We start from the raw sequence: 12,470 nt of genomic DNA, 5'->3' as shown, positions 1-12,470 counted from the left end.
AAAACAAAAAATAACAAAAATTTTAAAAAAGTAAAAAAAACCAAAATTCTTATATTTCATTCCGGTTTCATTAAAAAAAATAAAAAAAACGTCGTATTATACACATATGTATAATTTTATTTAATCTTTAGTTACGTAATATACACATATATACAGTGTCATTTATCTTAAATTATACACATGTGTATAAAAAATCATGTAAATGTACATATATATATATATTATACATATGTGTATATAATTTGGCTAAACCGAGTTTTTTTTATGCAATCGGGATGTTAAAATAAGAATTTTGGTTTTTTTACTTTTTCATTTTTGTGTTTTTTTTATTTTATGATTTTTTTTATTTTTGGTTTTTTGTGGTCCAAAATGGTTCTCATGGTTCTCAATTTCAAAAAAGTTATCTCATGATCCTGATCATATATATATATATATATATATATATATATATATATATATATATACATATACATATATAAAGAAATCTATAACGAGCTTATTTGACTAGAAACATAATACTTAAAGGTGTCGGCTTGATAAAATAAAGTTTAGTTAATAATTAATATTAATGATAATTAATAAAATCAAGCTAAAAAAATAAAAAGGCAAAATTGGGCTGCTGTGGATCGAACCCGGGTGGCCGCTGGGTCACCTATCTCAACACACACGCACACCCATCTGATCCAACCTATCAATTGGTTAAAGATTGGAAATTATAGTTTGAACACTAAACCAAACCAGTTTACCCCCAATATTCAAGAACAAACCCTAGATATTCAAATCGATTAATCTGTGAATTGTTTGGTGAATTAAACTTAGGGTTAAGGTAAAACAGATTATTGCGATTATGTTTCATGTATAAATTACCAGATATGGTTGCGAACTGATGGAGAAACACGAGCTGCAGACGACGGCTGGAGGACGAACAAGAACACACATCATATATCAATGATAATCCAATTCGATCAAGGGGTTTAATTAGCGCTAGGTCTAGGGGTGAGCAGACGAAAGTAATTGAATTAATATCGTCCCTATGGTATAATACCTAAAATCGATATATACGGCTTGATTATTTTTGTATAAGAGATCGATTTTGATTAGTTCTCTATAATTATAACGTCGGTAAACACCGTAATATGAGTAACAACAATCATACCATATCGAATTCAATTGTAGAACGAGAATTTAGGCACAAGAAAACTAAACGGGTACGGGTTAGGTGTCACACCCCAACCTACGGCGGAATATGCCGGGGAGCAACTGATCGCACAGTAGCTCGCAAGACACTATTAATATTAACGTGACAATAACTAATTATTTATATTCATATAATCATAATTCAACACAAAGATTATCCAAATAAATTGTTTATTTCTTCAATAACCTAAACTATAGCTAAATGCCTTCTCAACCATCCAACTCTTCAACTAGCAAACCTGTAACACGCGTAAAAATAGAGTTTGATCAACATAAAGTTGAGTGAGCAATACACAAGTTTTGATGTATTATTATATTGTAAATAAACAATTCGTATGTGAATATAAACAATTACAACATTTATGATATATAACAATTACCAAATAAAATAGATGTGGACCCTTTCGGTCTAGCACAAAGCTAGCTTACTGGGGTAAGGTATGCATACTCAATGAGGATGAGGTGGTCCAACCGCCAAATAATAAAAATAAACACATAACCATATAGCATGTCATCAATGAGCAATAATCCATAAACACATAATATCAAATTGTTGTTGATGAGGCATAGATGTATATAAAATAAAATTTGATATCACTACTAGAAAAAATGGCTTCCATGACATGCACACAATGACGCGCGTCGATTTATGACGCGCAATTGCGCTAGTCATTAAAACAATGTCATAATTTTTGAAAATTAGAAGATGTATGACACTTATTTTTGTGCGTCATAAAACTAGTCTCATAAGTTGCAAAAATAAGTTTGCGTGTCATCCATGCCAGTCAAAAATTAAAAACTCTTAACACCCCATATGGCCATATAAAATACCCAAACCCATTTAATTTGACCTAATATCTTTCTCTCTTAACGCCCAGTCAAAACTCTTAACTCCCTGCATATCAGCCAAGAACACCGGCATCCAAACACCACGGCCGGCCACGGAATCTATCACCACCACGAACGCCATCACCACCATGACAAATGGCCACCACACCAGCCACGAACGCCATCACCACCACGTCATTCCGTCCCCACAACCAGCCACAAACTCCAGAATTTTTGAAGAATTGAAGCACAATTTTGATTCTATTGAAGGATTTCATCTTCTTTGAGGTATATTTCTTCAATTTTATCTTATTCTACTATTATCTGGCTAGGGTTTAATAATAGCATATGGTTGGCCTACAATAACTCTTTGTATCCTCAAATACAGTTTAGTTGTGTTTAGTAGAAGATGGTGAATCCCTTATTAAATTGACATCGACCCACTATATGGACCAGCAATGAATTTTTCTATTAATAGAAAGTAAACAACTTTATTTGCCAAGCTTTCCTTCCTGACTTAAAATTTAGGTTTGAGAAAACTTAACTTATGTTTATTAATTATTTTGTTATACAAATTTCTAAAATGTTAAGTTAAGAATCATATAATGTAGGCATTCAGGTTATTCAAGAAACTGCAAAGCAGTGATGAACCTGTTATTCGAGAAACATTATGCTAATTGTTGTGTTCAGGAGATGGTGGTGAATCCGTTATTCGAGAAATGGGAAAAGCATGTAAACACGTTATAAAGTTAGCGTTTATGATGGTGGTTGTCGTCTCAATAAACGTTCCTGCTCAACTTTTTTTTTGTCATCGCTGCCAAGTTTGATTTCAAAAGCTAGGTGGCGGTGGTGGCACTGGTATCGTCTCTCAGTTCTGTAAGAGGCTGATGCAATGATGCTCGATTAAAGCAGGTGTGTGTATATTCCAAATTATTTCTTTTTGAAATTCGTCTTTTGGTTGTATTTTCTGATTTCAATCTTTGAACGGTGCACGTTAGGTGTTTGATGAAATGCTCGACTTAATACATGCAGCTTGCTAACAGTTGAAACCGAAACTTATGATACTATGATTTATAGTTGCAGACATACTACTACTGAGGGCTAGGGTGTTGATCCTTGGTAGTTGGTACACTGCTAATTGACAATATCGTTTTTTAATAGAGTTGTTAGTCCCTTATACAAAACCATGCAAGTAATTGTTGGAAGTCAACATGTTGAAATTGAAAATAAAAGTCATGTTAAGGTTTTATACATAAGTTGCGGCTTCTGTGGATCTCATTTGTAGCAATAGTAAATTAAAACAAGCATGTACATTTATGAGAAAATAATTGTTTTGAACACTTCAAAGTTTACAACTGTTATTATGTCACACAATGCATGTGCGTAGTTTAAAATTATTACCTATATTTATTTTTGCTCGGTTTAACGGTTCCGTTGCGAAGCACGGGTCCAAAATGCTAGTATTTTTTATTAACTAACAGTGATATCTCCATGACAGTTACTATTTATATATTTATTTATTTATTTATTTTAAAATTTATGTGATTTGATGAAGGGATATAACATGTGTGGATATTGATTGTAGGTTGGATTGGACTTATCTTATATTACCTTTTTCTATCTCCGATTTGTTCATTTAATATTCTCTTTTTTTCATATAGTTTAGAGTAAACATGAAGTCGTATCACTCAATTATTTAAATAAATGAAGGTTGCCGATATATTTAGAGTTTTGAAAGAACATATGTGCATCAGTGTAGCATATTTGTTAAATAAAAAGGCTGTTCAACTGATAGTCTTTATAATTAGTAGTAAAAAAAGTGCAGCCCGATAATCTGTTATAACTCGAATTACCCGACCTGACCTGACCCGACTAACCCAAAACCGAAACAGAACTGTTCAAATTTAAAACCGAACCAAACTGACCCGTTACGAACGTTTAGTTTTGGTTTGGTTTTCACGGTTTGGGGTTTATCGGGCCTTTAAATAAAAAGGTTGTTCAAATAAAACAATAAAAAAAGGTTGCTTATTGGGCTGAAATAGAGCCGTCTTTCCCTCGGAATTGTTTGGTTTCACCAACGGTTGCTTGTATTTATCCAGATGGGATGGACTCAACAGATTTTTCCAAGAAACAAGGTAACAAAATCAACTCTTGTTTTGTTAATAACTTTTTGTGTGTTTTTCAAGTCTTTAAATGTTTTTCTTTACATTTAGGACACTGGTTACGTTTGGACTGAATTTTCTCATGGGAAAGACGGTGCTAGCCGATGGTTCTACCATTGGAGCTTGGGACTCAACCAATGCGCTGGAACTTTAATGCGTTACACGGTTAAAAAGAACTACACCATCTACGGTTTGGAGCTTGGTAAGTGAACCCACTGTCCACACACTTCATTTGGACCAATAGACCAGATTTGGTTTTTAGATCAAGCTCATCGTTGAGCTTCTAAATTTAAGCAATACCAGGCCACACTCGGGTCAAATAGTCATCGTTGAGCTTCTAGAAACACAATTATCTTATTGTATAAGCAGTAAAACTTTATACGAGCCCTAGCTATTTCCTACATGTTTTATCACAATTTATAATCCGATGCTAATGTTCTAGTTCCTAGAATCTTGTTACCAATGCGTTTGTGAGAAAAAAACATAAAAAAGTTTCCAGATCAAACGGGTCACTTTTTTCTTTATTTTTATTAGATTGGATGCATTTTATGTTATTAACCAGTTACATAGTTTAATGTTTCAGAAATTACAACTACTAGATGTTAACAACTGGCTGAGATTAGAGACTGGACCGAAGACTTTAAGGATGCAATCAACAAGGTGGCTTTGTCTTTTTGGCTCAATGAGGTTTGTTTCAATTTGTAAAATGTTATATGGAATTGTCTCATGGTTTGACCTAACGATTTTTGTTTAATTTTTAACTTAGGTTAGTGGAGGCAAACACGGATACACAGAGACAGATTTCGATGTTGTTCGAGAAGATTGGTCGGCGTATACACACCGTTTATATTTCGTTAGTGATATGTATTACATTAAATATTAACCAACACTTTTGTTAACTTGTGGATTATATGAAATAATTTGATTCATGATGTTTAATTTAGAAATGGAATGTATAATTTTGCTACAATATTATGAGTCATTAATTTTAATATTATTAATTATGCAAAACATAAAAAAACAAAAAAAATAAAAGTTATACAATGACATGCATCAATGCATGTCGTTAATTGGTGTCGTAAACACCAATATTGAAAACGTGTCATAAATGCATGTCAACTACGTGTGTCAGAAATGGGTGTCATTAAAGTGTCATAAAATATGACACACGAGAAGCGTGTCATATTCAATTTATGACTGGGGCTACAATGACACACATTTGCGTGTCATAAGGGTCCTTTAATGACAAGCAATGCTGTCATTGAAGGCCTTTTTATTTATGGTACGCATGTTACCCTCAAAAAAAGTAAAAGATGAAAAGAGGGATGTGAATTACTCACCTTTATTATTTAGGCGAGATAATAATAAAATAATAATAAATGAGGAAATTAACATGCCGATTAATCTGACACAAAAAGACCTGCAAATTTTAGATAACAATCTAGAGTCAAAACCGAGAACAACGACACTGAAATCACGGCAAACAGATAAATATAACTCAAGTTATGAAATAAACGAGTTTTAAGCGAGCTGATGCGGGTCAGAATCCGAACAGCGAATCTGAGTTCGGATTCTGGTCCAACAGATGTAAAAAGTGAAAATAAAGATAAAAGTCTTCTGGATCAAAAGCTAATTTTGACCAGAAGGTTCGTTAATTTCAAAATCCCCAATTTTACTCTAATATAAACCCTAAAACGAATTTGATTAAATTGTACATGATTACACCTCAATCCTTTAAAATTGAATGAGGGCTTTTGATCATATGATGAGTTAGAACAAATTTGATGTACAAACTTACCCGGAATTCGGATTAGATTTAGGATGAAACAGGAGTATGAAGAACTTTGACTTTTGAAAGTCAACCAACGAAGAACACTTAGTTTGAGCTTAAATTCGTGAAAGAGCAGGAGGTTTGTGAGTTCTATAGCAAGTTATGAACGACTTACTACCCTTGTTTATATAAAACTCAGATTCAAGAATGTTGTGTTTATCACGAATTTAGAGATAAACCCACTTTTGAACTTAAAATAAATGAGATTAACACCATTTATAGGTCCTTTAATGACAAGCAATGCTGTCATTGAAGGCCTTTTTATTTATGGTACGCATGTTACCCTCAAAAAAAGTAAAAGATGAAAAGAGGGATGTGAATTACTCACCTTTATTATTTAGGCGAGATAATAATAAAATAATAATAAACGAGGAAATTAACATGCCGATTAATCTGACACAAAAAGACCTGCAAATTTTAGATAACAATCTAGAGTCAAAACCGAGAACAACGACACTGAAATCACGGCAAACAGATAAATATAACTCAAGTTATGAAATAAACGAGTTTTAAGCGAGCTGATGCGGGTCAGAATCCGAACAGCGAATCTGAGTTCGGATTCTGGTCCAACAGATGTAAAAAGTGAAAATAAAGATAAAAGTCTTCTGGATCAAAAGCTAATTTTGACCAGAAGGTTCGTTAATTTCAAAATCCCCAATTTTACTCTAATATAAACCCTAAAACGAATTTGATTAAATTGGACATGATTACACCTCAATCCTTTAAAATTGAATGAGGGCTTTTGATCATATGATGAGTTAGAACAAATTTGATGTACAAACTTACCCGGAATTCGGATTAGATTTAGGAGGAAACAGGAGTATGAAGAACTTTGACTTTTGAAAGTCAACCAACGAAGAACACTTAGTTTGAGCTTAAATTCGTGAAAGAGCAGGAGGTTTGTGAGTTGTATAGCAAGTTATGAACGACTTACTACCCTTGTTTATATAAAACTCAGATTCAAGAATGTTGTGTTTATCACGAATTTAGAGATAAACCCACTTTTGAACTTAAAATAAATGAGATTAACACCATTTATAGGTCCTTTAATGACAAGCAATGCTGTCATTGAAGGCCTTTTTATTTATGGTACGCATGTTACCTTCAAAAAAAGTAAAAGATGAAAAGAGGGATGTGAATTACTCACCTTTATTATTTAGGCGAGATAATAATAAAATAATAATAAACGAGGAAATTAACATGCCGATTAATCTGACACAAAAAGACCTGCAAATTTTAGATAACAATCTAGAGTCAAAACCGAGAACAACGACACTGAAATCACGGCAAACAGATAAATATAACTCAAGTTATGAAATAAACGAGTTTTAAGCGAGCTGATGCGGGTCAGAATCCGAACAGCGAATCTGAGTTCGGATTCTGGTCCAACAGATGTAAAAAGTGAAAATAAAGATAAAAGTCTTCTGGATCAAAAGCTAATTTTGACCAGAAGGTTCGTTAATTTCAAAATCCCCAATTTTACTCTAATATAAACCCTAAAACGAATTTGATTAAATTGGACATGATTACACCTCAATCCTTTAAAATTGAATGAGGGCTTTTGATCATATGATGAGTTAGAACAAATTTGATGTACAAACTTACCCGGAATTCGGATTAGATTTAGGAGGAAACAGGAGTATGAAGAACTTTGACTTTTGAAAGTCAACCAACGAAGAACACTTAGTTTGAGCTTAAATTCGTGAAAGAGCAGGAGGTTTGTGAGTTGTATAGCAAGTTATGAACGACTTACTACCCTTGTTTATATAAAACTCAGATTCAAGAATGTTGTGTTTATCACGAATTTAGAGATAAACCCACTTTTGAACTTAAAATAAATGAGATTAACACCATTTATAGGTCCTTTAATGACAAGCAATGCTGTCATTGAAGGCCTTTTTATTTATGGTACGCATGTTACCCTCAAAAAAAGTAAAAGATGAAAAGAGGGATGTGAATTACTCACCTTTATTATTTAGGCGAGATAATAATAAAATAATAATAAACGAGGAAATTAACATGCCGATTAATCTGACACAAAAAGACCTGCAAATTTTAGATAACAATCTAGAGTCAAAACCGAGAACAACGACACTGAAATCACGGCAAACAGATAAATATAACTCAAGTTATGAAATAAACGAGTTTTAAGCGAGCTGATGCGGGTCAGAATCCGAACAGCGAATCTGAGTTCGGATTCTGGTCCAACAGATGTAAAAAGTGAAAATAAAGATAAAAGTCTTCTGGATCAAAAGCTAATTTTGACCAGAAGGTTCGTTAATTTCAAAATCCCCAATTTTACTCTAATATAAACCCTAAAATGAATTTGATTAAATTGGACATGATTACACCTCAATCCTTTAAAATTGAATGAGGGCTTTTGATCATATGATGAGTTAGAACAAATTTGATGTACAAACTTACCCGGAATTCGGATTAGATTTAGGAGGAAACAGGAGTATGAAGAACTTTGACTTTTGAAAGTCAACCAACGAAGAACACTTAGTTTGAGCTTAAATTCGTGAAAGAGCAGGAGGTTTGTGAGTTGTATAGCAAGTTATGAACGACTTACTACCCTTGTTTATATAAAACTCAGATTCAAGAATGTTGTGTTTATCACGAATTTAGAGATAAACCCACTTTTGAACTTAAAATAAATGAGATTAACACCATTTATAGATAAAACCTTGTAAATTCGGGATAAAGATTGATGTTTTAGGATAAGTATTCATTTAAGAATATTCTAGAACCTTGAATTTGAATTAATACGATAATATGATGAAGATTAAGCACTAAACGAGCTGAAAATCAAGTTAAACGAGCTTAAATGAGCTAAAACAAACTGTTGCAGCTGCTGACTGACACAACAGTTTCAGTTTTGACAAAAATGGTCCCTGCAGTTTATAGTTTCTATTTTTGACAATAGTAGTCCATGCAGTTTGAATAAGTTGCAACTAAGTGCTAAAACTTGGTACTTAAAACACATAAACGAGTTGTAATGAAACTAACACATGAAAAATGAATGAAATGAACTTTTATTAATAAATTCAAGACCCGAGTTGTAGTGCGGGTCGGGTATAACGAAAACGAAAGTAGCGAATGTTACAGTATTCCCTACTTTTGAAAATTTCGTCCCGAATTTAAGGAAAATCTACGACAAGAGTTGGTTAAACAAAATAAAATGATTTTTTTTAAAGAAAATTATGAAGTATTTTTTTTTAACATAACACAGATCTTCATATGGCTCGAGAAACGCTCCAAACGAAAACACAATAAGGGCACTTATATATAGGATGTACCAGCGGCGTATCCACCATATCCTTACCATGTTTTTTTTTTTTTTTTGCATTTGAACCGTTACCCAAAATCATCCTTGGTTCTAAGTTATGACACACAATCGTACGCAATATGTTTTTCATTCGAGGACTTGGATAATTACGTGTCGACCCATAATTACTTAGATCGTCGAATGGTCCACATAATTCGTCCCATTGTGTGAGTTATAAAAACATAGGTCGTTAGTAATATATATCTTTGAAGGAAAATAATTTAACCAACGAACTTTTATGAACTTAATATAAATCAAGAATATTGTTATAAATATACAAAACATCATCAAAAATGTATTAAGTGAACCTTCGGGTTTAAAATAAAATAAAAACCGACAAACAATAAGAATAAACACGTGAAAATGTTTAAAGATTACAAATATCGTGACGAATAATTCCTTTGGGGTCATAAATGTAAATATGAACAAGAATAGAAGAAAAATCAAGATGAATTGGGCTTAGATAGATGAACAAAATGTTAAAAATTGCACAATACGGCTTCTACTAGTTAGCTATAATCATAGAGATACGCATAGCCCCTGGTTTTAATTAGCAATGAATGCTTAGGGTAACCAATCATAGGCCGTTTAGTTGGAAAAATTGAATGAAATATAGATGAGGGTAGATTATAGATGAATAATAATAATGAAGATAGATGAATTAGACTTGATATAAACTTGAAATAAATAGACTTGAGACGGACTTTGGTTAAACATAAAAATTCTAACACGATATCACAATTATGAAAAGTCGTTACAATACTTAAACCGAAAAAGAAAAATAAAAAAAATAGAATGAAGTGAGTGACGAGAATCTTCGAGCAGCAAAAATCCTTTGTCTTGGTTGACTTGGAACATCTGACCTTGTACACCTTGAAGAATTTGATCTTTACGAATTTTGAGTAGTTGGGTTTGGTTGGATTGGAATGGTTTGAATAGGTTGGGCTTGGATAAGTTGCATGAATGGAATTTGATTAAAATGGGCTTGATGAACTTGGGCTTGCGGTTCTTGGGCTTGATAAGTTTGAATTTGATAATTTTGACTTGAGTTAACTTGATTTGGGTAGACGTGAGCTTGATTCGCATATACAAGTCTAGGGCATGCATTACGAAGATGACTCGGATCACCATAATTGTAGCAAGCTCGATTTGTCGGGAATGGTCGGGTAAAGGGTTGAGTATACGACATGGCTTGGGATTGAGAAAAAGGTGCAATAATGGTTTGATCCATAGGTGGGTTGGGTTGGGTTTGCGAAAGATCACGACATGTGTAGGTGACATGACCATAACGACCACAATTGGAACATTGACGACATGGCAAAGTAGTTGGATGATGATACTTGCACGTGCTACATAAAGGAGTCTAGTGTAAGGCTTCTTATTGGTTTGGGTTTGAGGATCATGGGCTTGTGTAGGATTCGAGTTGGTTAGGGCATAGTTCCTACGTTTGGAGGCTTGATAGCTTTTGGTATGGGTAGGGTTTGATGATGATTCAGCCTTGACCTCCATTGGAGGTTCGGTCTTAGCCGTCTCCATGGTTTTCTCGGTTGGTTTCTTTGAGTTTTTCCTTGTCAAGGATCCGGCCTTAACATTGTTCTCGGTAAGAGTAGCAGCAAGAGTGATGGCAGCATGAAGGTTTTGTGGATTGCTACTTAAGACAGAGTCTTGAATTTGCATGGGTAAACCAGAAATGTATTTGTCTATGGCACGAGAGAGAGGAGTGACCAAGTGAGGAACTAATAGACTTAGCTCATGGAAACGGTTGTTGTAGGTGTCACTATCGCCACTATCTTGCTTGAGTAACCAAAATTCAGCTTCGAACCTTTGTATCTCGTGTTTCGGGCAGAACCCCGTAAGCATGATTTCCTTGAGATCATCCCACGACATAGCCATGACAACTTCGACTCCTCGGGAGTATTTCTCATTGTTCCACCAAGTAAGGGCTCTCTTCTCGAAGACGCTTGAAGCATATGTGGTTTTCTTGTCCTCGGGACATTGGCAATGGAGGAAAACGCTCTCCATTCGCTCAAACCATTGGAGGAGGATAGTAGCATCATTATCTCCAACAAACTTGGGAGGATTGGCGGAGGTGAATTGTTTATAGGAACAAGCAACGGGATTTGCGGCTGCGGGTGGCAGCATTAATAGTTTGCATTTGGATCATGAGTTCGGGGAGCATGGTAGCCATCTCTTTGGCAAAGTATGAGGCCATCTTCTTCTTAGAGTTATTCTTGTTTCTTGCGGAGCGAACGTAGCGACCGGGAGACATTCTATGAGGACAAAATATTAAATTTATGAGATGAAGGAATTCATGAGGTTGTTAAAAGATAAAATATCAAGTTTGGTCATTATTTTGAGGTTGGATTGTGGTTGTTATTGTTGTATTTGTGGTTGAGGATTCGAAGGTTTAAAATAAATTATAAAATAAAAATGTTAAAATTGGAAAATTTTATCGAATAATCGAAACGAGGAATGTAGTTATCTTTATTTGAGATAGCCACTAGACTACTTAAAGTTTTGAAGTATGTGACACATTTTTGCTTTGGCCTATAAGATCGAATACTATGTTCGGATTTAAACCCCCAGGAAAGGAATAGCATCTTCCCTTTGATTCTCAGAATCGTTTTGCCAAGGTCCGTTCATAGTATTCTCCCCCTTCCAATTACTACGAAAACACGTCACACATTCCCATACTTTAAGGAATAAGGAAAAAAATTGAGGGAATTCTTTAGGAATTTCCCAAAAAATTATAAATATTTTTTTAGAGGATAAGGATAACCTCAGAGTTGTGTGTGTACATCAATTATTTGAATTTTAAATAGTTAGTTAACAAGCTAAGGCAATCAAATATATAAAATAAAACAATTAGGGTAGCACATAAGCACGTATGTGACCCTAAGCATGCTACTAGGTCGTTTTTCTAATCACCTATCTTATAGCTTTCGGCTCTGATACCAATCTATCACACCCCAACCTACGGCGGAATATGCTGGGGCGCAACTGATCGCACAGTAGCTCGCAAGACACTATTAATATTAACGTGACAATAACTAATTATTTATATTCATATAATCATAATACAACACAAAGATTATCCAAATAAATTGTTTATTTCTTCAATAAC

At 34.0% G+C, this 12,470-nt stretch overlaps 1 long non-coding RNA gene across 1 annotated transcript; it reads left to right on the top strand.

Annotated features, from left to right (window-relative positions):
• The first annotated feature begins 3,899 nt into the window (after nucleotides 1–3,899).
• On the top strand, nucleotides 3,900–5,100 carry LOC143597250 (uncharacterized). The gene is made up of 3 exons (XR_013146859.1): nucleotides 3,900–4,220; nucleotides 4,833–4,874; nucleotides 4,954–5,100. It is a non-coding gene; the product is annotated as an uncharacterized LOC143597250 (long non-coding RNA).
• Nucleotides 5,101–12,470: the final 7,370 nt, after the last annotated feature.

The sequence above is a fragment of the Bidens hawaiensis genome, unplaced genomic scaffold (genome assembly GCF_021521415.1).
Source record: "Bidens hawaiensis isolate Kalapana, Puna unplaced genomic scaffold, B.hawaiensis_p1.1 tig00048013_1, whole genome shotgun sequence".
In the NCBI taxonomy this organism is placed as follows: domain Eukaryota; kingdom Viridiplantae; phylum Streptophyta; class Magnoliopsida; order Asterales; family Asteraceae; genus Bidens; species Bidens hawaiensis.
Note: the sequence above shows the minus strand (reverse complement) of the source record. Positions and strands in the feature narration are given on the sequence as shown.